Genomic DNA, 7,842 nt, shown 5'->3' on the forward strand with positions numbered 1-7,842 from the left:
GCTTCCGGAAGAGGTGGCTTCAAGTTATTTGCATTGAAACTTTGCGACTGCGAATAATTTATGTTGCCGACAGAGCTATGGCCCACTACGCTTACAGAGGCGCCTGAGAAGTCATACATGATGCATGGTAGGTGTGAGCACGTAATGTGTTTGGATGTAATTGGACTGAAGTTGGATTGGATTGGAGCTGACGGCATGACGTCGTGGAGGAACCGGAAGTTACCTGTAGGTTAAGGCTCATGTGCTACCGTCGTGGTGGGTCTGGGTTGAATACGCTTCGCCTATCCTATACAATTGGCTAGCAGCCATCAACCCCACTTTTTGTACTTTGTGATGGTTTGTGTGCTTACAGACGACTGAGTTGAGATTTTTTCCGAGTATTGAGCAAGGCTAACACAACGTGTATTATTTACTTTTGGTCGCAGGAAAAGAGATAATATTCGCACTACTGCCGGTGGACCCAGCAATATGGCGTTCTTCGCGAGGAGATAGATACACGGACAGCTTCTGGCTTCAGACAGCAAAATGCGGTAGTTTGTAAGCACGCATGGTGACGATGCACCTTTTGAATGGTTTGCGTGGCTGTTGGTACTGCAGAAGGTAATGGTGTACAAAATTACTGAGTTTTTCGGGGCGAAGTCACGTCCCTCCGGCTCCTCTGTAAGTTTCTTAAATACTTCAACAAATCGAGAGGTTTCGTCATTAGGAAGTTCTCCCGAGCAACACCTTCTCTTCGTAAGATTAAAAGGCCGTACTCGAAGAAACAACCAAAAGTATGTGGGACAACTTTTGTTTCTTGCGTCACTTGGCCCGCACTGCACAGCTCCAGGGCCGCGGTTGCTGCTGCATTTGATCCGGGTCATTTTTCGTGGTTGGCGACAAAAAGTCATCCGAGAGGGGAAGAGTAAACCCAATAGTAAAAGAATGGGGTGAGAGAGAGGAAAAGAGAAAACATTTGTCGACAAAAACATTCAAGACATCTGGGATCAGGATGGCTGACGAGACAAGGGTGACCTTGATTCTCACGCTGTCAATGTCTTTGCTAAGCGTGAGAAACGTGACAGATCGGGCAGAGGACTGCGGGAAAAGGTTGACTGAGTGCAACGTGAACTGCCTATCTTCGCTAGATTGAGTTTGTTGTTCTTGTTACTTTCTCTCATTTCTACTACTAATAGCCCTTTTGGAAGGCGACTGCGATGCCTTTTGAGAGCTATTGTTCGTACTTGACGAATGTATCGGGCTTTCTCTTTTTGCTACCTGGATCAGCATAGTTGTAAGGCTTTAACGGGAGAAAAATGGGTAGTGTCAGGGACACCCATTTATGACAATGACTGCTGATTTTTTATCGTTTCTTTGGCGCACTCTGCTAACATTTGCCCTAACCTGCGATAATCCTCCGGTCTAGGCAAGTCATGAGAACGAGCAGAACACAGCAGAAACACAATCTTCAAAAATTTACAGCACAATATAAGCGACGGCTTTGATAGTCATAGCGCGAGAACGCCCCTTTGGAAGTCAGAAGTGTTGGTGAATGGCGGCAACAGCCGTCAGCGCAACTGCCTTGATTGCGCTACGGGTTGATTCAGCGCGCGATTATCGATTCTGGTCCGCACAGTCGCATTCCTGTAACGCAGGTGTTTTCTCGGTACGTCTTGTGAAGATCCATGCTGTTTCGCGGAGAACTGCAGGGCGTATCGTAAGCATGGATATTGAGGGGGAATCATGCAGTCTATCATTAATACCAGTCATCAAATACTGAACCCTCTAAGCGCGTCCCTGTCGACAGATATTCATGGCAGAGAGTCGTATTAAAGGTTGCGTTGAAATACAGGAATGTCGGCGAAGGCACCAGTGCCTGCAACACCATGTCAGACGAAAATATCATCCAAGGCGACGGGGGATATGCCTACAAAAGCTATAGTGCTGAGAATGAGATTATTAGAGCTAGTTTTAACATATTTGGTATGACGGCTCTCGGAAATGTGGTTACAGGTAAACCCTATCCATTTCTGGTCAGTAATTGAGCTGTGCAGAAGAAAACTACTGCACTCGAAGGTATTGGGTTAACAAGTAATGTTGGGTCCACGGAGGGCTGTTACAGATTCAAGTGGACCTCATGTGAGCTTGTAGGTGTTTTCTTTAACTCACTGCAACCTCACTACGCACGTTTGCGTCCAATTAGACAGACTGTTCTTAATTGCCCTCAAACTTCACCTTCCGAATTAATATTTTGCTTCCGAATGCAGTTATCTTATCCTTTCGCCGAGTTTTCTGTTTTCGATATCGGTAACTTTGTTATAATTGGCTTACTCCTGTGCTGAACCTCTGTCCCTTGCATGGCTGCCGGCCATTCATCTATTAATTTGAGCTGAAGTGTCTCCAGGCGTACTCTATTGCCTAATTCCCTCAAATTCAAATCTGGGGGCTTTAACGCACCGAAAATAAAACTGGGCTATAGAGGCGCGCCGCAGTGGAGGATTCACGATTACTTTCGACCACCTGGGGATCTAAAACGTGTGCGGAAATCTCTACACATGGGCGTTTTTTGTTCCCTAATTCATGAAGCTCTGTTTCTGTTCCTTTGCGAAACGCCTGACTCTCCTCCTACCCGTTCTCATGGCTCTTTGATTTTACTCAAGCTTTTTCCCAAGTGCTAGTAACAAACCAAGTAACGCACCATAGATTTGTCGCTTGAGACTGTTTCCTGGATGCTGCCCGGCACATACTGGACTAAAACAAATTGAGGTTAGTTCGTTGAAGTTTATCACTGAAAACTTACCGTGAAAAGACAAGTACCTACCACTTGTGCGCTCTTTCTTAACCCATCAACTGCTTCTAGCCTTTCCTTAATCGTTCTGTAGGCCTAGGCCCCTGCTTGCCTGTTCGACGTTACTTTTGAATTTCGTCGCTTCGATCGTTCATACAACTGCTAAGTTATCTATGTACAGTTCTTGAACTACCTTTAGAGATGGTCTCCGGACTCGATGAACAACAAGACCTTCTAAAATCTCAGGTGGCTAAAACGTTTCCGCTTTAATCGTATCACTAACCTACCCAAGTAAAACCTCCCTGAGCACAGGCTGTAGATGATTTGGGTGGGATGGTGGTTCTTTGTATGGCACCCTATGTGCAGCTGCTCGCTTTTTTCGTGGAGGATTATTGTACTTTTGGCGTGAATTCAAGCACTGTTTACATGTTTTTACGTCGTTGCGCCGTCCATCATTTTTCGCGTCATTGGACAACAACGACTCCAAATTTTTCTACTAGTAAAACTGGCATAACCGTTGGGGCCAGCTGAGTGTATATCGTTCGTAATGGAGTACAGTGCCTGACCTTGCGCCATGGCTCAGTGGCTAAAGAGTTGTGCTTCTGAGCACGAAGACGCGGGTTCGATTCCCGGCGCAGTGGCAGATTTTCAGACGGAGGCGAAAAGCGGAAACGCCCATGCACGGAGATTTCAGCGCCCGTTAAACATCCCCAGGTGGTCAAAATTAATCCGCAGCCCTTCACGACGTGCCTCACAGGCCAGGCGTAGCTTGTGTGCGTAACAAACCTGTAAATTGAAATATTTGTACATTGCAATATAGCATAGAGCAAGAGAAGAAGAGCATTCCAGCAAATCTTTGCGTTGCAACACAGATGTCCAGCAAAGTCCACCACTGCGCCGTATTGACCACGGTCCACTCCGCGAGTTCCTTTCCGTCGAACGTGGAATCTGCAGGCGGCTTACTGCCCGACAGCAACCCTTCGTCGCCCCATCTGTCACAACAACCAGCGCATGACATTCAGCCTCCTGCTTCGGGATGAGCTCGGCGACGCCAGCAGAGCCGAGGCTCGTCAGGCATTTCGCCCACTCGGGCATCGCTTGCAGGTCGAGGCCGCTGCCTTGTCGCTCTGCGAACTAAGAAAGAAAAAGAGCCAGCAAGGCGAGAATGCCACACCCATCAACCCCGTTCTATAAGGTTGACGCACCGCATGCTCTAGCCATCCTCGCACAGCTTTCTCCTGAAGGACGCCAGCGCATCCATCACGGCAGATGGAAATGCATGTGGAGCATTGCGGGGTACCGTACTTGCCGGCGTTCAATGCAAGTGCTTTGCAGCGAAAGCTAGCTGCGTATGGCCCTTTTAAAGCGAAATGTCTCTTAGTAGGACCGATGGCGTCCTGTAAACAAAAGAAAGCAAAAACTACTAATGCATTTTCCCATACGCGATCGGCCAACCGGAAAGCTCTGATGAGATCTCTGGACACGTGTTTGAAACCGAGCTTCCACTGCGTCAAAATGGTTGCTTTAACATCGCGAAAAAACCCAACGTGGTGGCTCAGTGGCTATGGCATTGTGCTGCTTAGCACAAGCACGCCTGTTCGATTCCCGCCTGCGGCAGCCACTTTTCTGATAGAGGCGAAAAGCGAAAACGCCCGTGTGGTTGACATTTAGGCGCGCGTTAAAGATCACCAAGTGGTGAAAATTAATCCGGCCTGAGTAGCGTCGGCGCGTTAAACCACACAATCAATTAGGCAATCAACATCGCGAAGAAAGAAGGGTTCTAGATAACCCAATACAACGATAGATCATAAAGAAGGAGTACAATGCTATACCTTTATGTCATAAATACCACGTATCGGTATACATGTTGACCGTTCGTGTAGATGCGTTTACTTAAGATAACAAGAAATAGCGAATTCGTTCTTCAGTGTGCGAGTTCGTTTTTCGCTTGCGATTTGGTACTTTGAAGGTTTGACCATAGATTGGGCGCACTTCTAGCGATGGTTTTGAGACGTACTTTTGACGCAGTTTTGATGTGGAATAGCTTTCACGCTTCTCTCAGCTTAAGGACGTTTCTGCTGAAGATCGTCGCACCGAGGTAAAGTTCTGCGACGATCTTCATGCAGCTGAAGATAAAGTTGACGCACGGCTGACCGGGATGTCACGTGAATTTTGGCATGTTTGGACCGGACAAGCCCCGCGCGTGCAGACCCTGCATGATTCTCCCCCGTGCATTCAGAACTATCAGGCTCCCGGTGTGTCCCATCTTATTTCACGAAGCAAATTGGGTCCATCCTGTGCAACAGCACCTGTACATGGTAGGTCGCTGCTTTATGTAAGGTACCCGCTGCGATAGTTACCTTGGGCGGGTAGGCTGGAATTGTTCCGGCAGTGTTGATTTCTCCCGCGTTCTCACGCGATTGGCTGCGCGCAAAAAAAGCGTCACGGATAACGGGCCGCATAGCCAATCACGCGACACCATGTGATAAATCAGCATCGCCGGACGTGTATGGCACCTCGTAGAGTTTTGTTACTGGCGGGGACACAATACTTCATTTGGGGGTTGACTTAGCGGTGCCGCCATTATAGTCACTGACACTGTTTACCTGATCATTATAATGAGAATGATAATGCGTTAAAATGGCACCGCACATGGCCTTGCCAACAAAACTGGGGTAACTTGCGGCTCTTGGAATGGCCGGCATGTTCGAGTAGCTTATTCGGATATTGCAGCACAATAGCCCAGGTAGAAGGAAGTATGCGCCATCCAGTAAGAACTATGCACGAAACAAGGAAGAACACTGAGAGATTACAGACGAACACGCACTTAATCCGAAGAGACTAGACGCAATATTCCCGGTAGCCCACGAGCCTTGATGCGTACACTGAAGCACAGAGGTGGATTAATACCATATTAGAATTGCCGGCGGACGAAGACCGAATTACCCGCGGACGAAAACCAGACGATTGAGGCGTGGAAGGAGTGCTGCTCAGCGTTGCGCCGAAAGCTAAGCACGAGCGCATCTAAAGGGTAAAAGCGACAGCATGATCTAACGGCCCCCTAGAATATGGGAATGATACTATACTTACAAATTAAGAACGTTTCATCATGGCTTTTCGGGGCATTCACGCTTATGATGTAACTGGGCAGAAAAATAGAAAGCCGCAGTCGGTACTGTAAGGAGACTACGATTCACAGTAAGAGCAAATAATATATATATATATATATATATATATATATATATATATATATATATATATATATATATATATATATATATATATATATATATATACAGAAAGATAGGTCGGCAGTCTACAATGCCAAAGGAGGCATAGGGGTGTGGTTGGGCTCTTTTCTTTTTCACTACGGTTAATTAAGTAAACATTATTTTTTTAAATATACAGAAGAAAGAAAGAAAAACACGTCCCCTTCTCCCCGTGTAGTCAGAGTGGCGCTGGCTACCACCCTCAAGCGTCAGATACACTTCTAGTAAATATAAATAGCCCAGAAAGTGAAGGAGAACACAGTCGCCCAGATAGCCGAATTGGTAAGGCATTCGACATGTAATCGAAAGGCGTGGGTTCGGTCCCCACTCTGGGCGCGTGTTTTTCTTTCTTTCTTCTGTATATTTAAAAAAATAATGTTTACTTAATTAACCGTAGTGAAAAAGAAAAGAGCCCAACCACACCCCTATGCCTCCTTTGGCATTGTAGACTGCCGACCTATCTTTCTGTATTTCCTCAACGAGCCCCTCATTTCCTTACTATATTATTCTGCGAGAGCATAGCGAGGGTCTCGGTTCTGGCAGCCTTGATGCCTAGGTAGCATAAGAGGGCTTCCCGCCAGTAACCCGCTCATGACAGGCTGTAGACGTTCGAGTCACGCCCCGGGGGTTGAAAAGAAGGTCCCCTTCTCCCCGTGTAGTCAGAGTGGCGCTGGCTACCACCCTCAAGCGTCAGATACACTTCTAGTAAATATAAATAGCCCAGAAAGTGAAGGAGAACACAGTCGCCCAGATAGCCGAATTGGTAAGGCATTCGACATGTAATCGAAAGGCGTGGGTTCGGTCCCCACTGTGGGCGCGTGTTTTTCTTTCTTTCTTCTGTATATTTAAAAAAATAATGTTTACTTAATTAACCGTAGTGAAAAAGAAAAGAGCCCAACCACACCCCTATGCCTCCTTTGGCATTGTAGACTGCCGACCTATCTTTCTGTATTTCCTCAACGAGCCCCTCATTTCCTTACTATATTATTCTGCGAGAGCATAGCGAGGGTCTCGGTTCTGGCAGCCTTGATGCCTAGGTAGCATAAGAGGGCTTCCCGCCAGTAACCCGCTCATGACAGGCTGTAGACGTTCGAGTCACGCCCCGGGGGTTGAAAAGAAGGTCCCCTTCTCCCCGTGTAGTCAGAGTGGCGCTGGCTACCACCCTCAAGCGTCAGATACACTTCTAGTAAATATAAATAGCCCAGAAAGTGAAGGAGAACACAGTCGCCAAGATAGCCGAATTGGTAAGGCATTCGACATGTAATCGAAAGGCGTGGGTTCGGTCCCCACTCTGGGCGCGTGTTTTTCTTTCTTTCTTCTGTATATTTAAAAAAATAATGTTTACTTAATTAACCGTAGTGAAAAAGAAAAGAGCCCAACCACACCCATATGCCTCCTTTGGCATTGTAGACTGCCGACCTATCTTTCTGTATTTCCTCAACGAGCCCCTAATTTCCTTACTATATTATTCTGCGAGAGCATAGCGAGGGTCTCGGTTCTGGCAGCCTTGATGCCTAGGTAGCATAAGAGGGCTTCCCGCCAGTAACCCGCTCATGACAGGCTGTAGACGTTCGAGTCACGCCCCGGGGGTTGAAAAGAAGGTCCCCTTCTCCCCGTGTAGTCAGAGTGGCGCTGGCTACCACCCTCAAGCGTCAGATACACTTCTAGTAAATATAAATAGCCCAGAAAGTGAAGGAGAACACAGTCGCCCAGATAGCCGAATTGGTAAGGCATTCGACATGTAATCGAAAGGCGTGGGTTCGGTCCCCACTGTGGGCGCGTGTTTTTCTTTCTTTCTTCTGTATA

At 47.1% G+C, this 7,842-nt stretch overlaps 1 non-coding gene across 1 annotated transcript; it reads left to right on the plus strand.

The window, feature by feature from the left end:
* The first annotated feature begins 6,300 nt into the window (after positions 1-6,300).
* On the plus strand, positions 6,301-6,372 carry Trnat-ugu (transfer RNA threonine (anticodon UGU)). The gene has a single exon. It is a non-coding gene; the product is annotated as a tRNA-Thr (tRNA).
* Positions 6,373-7,842: the final 1,470 nt, after the last annotated feature.

The sequence above is a fragment of the Haemaphysalis longicornis genome, unplaced genomic scaffold (genome assembly GCF_048455015.1).
Source record: "Haemaphysalis longicornis isolate Haplotype H1 unplaced genomic scaffold, Haemaphysalis longicornis Haplotype H1 scaffold_8, whole genome shotgun sequence".
Taxonomy (NCBI): domain Eukaryota; kingdom Metazoa; phylum Arthropoda; class Arachnida; order Ixodida; family Ixodidae; genus Haemaphysalis; species Haemaphysalis longicornis.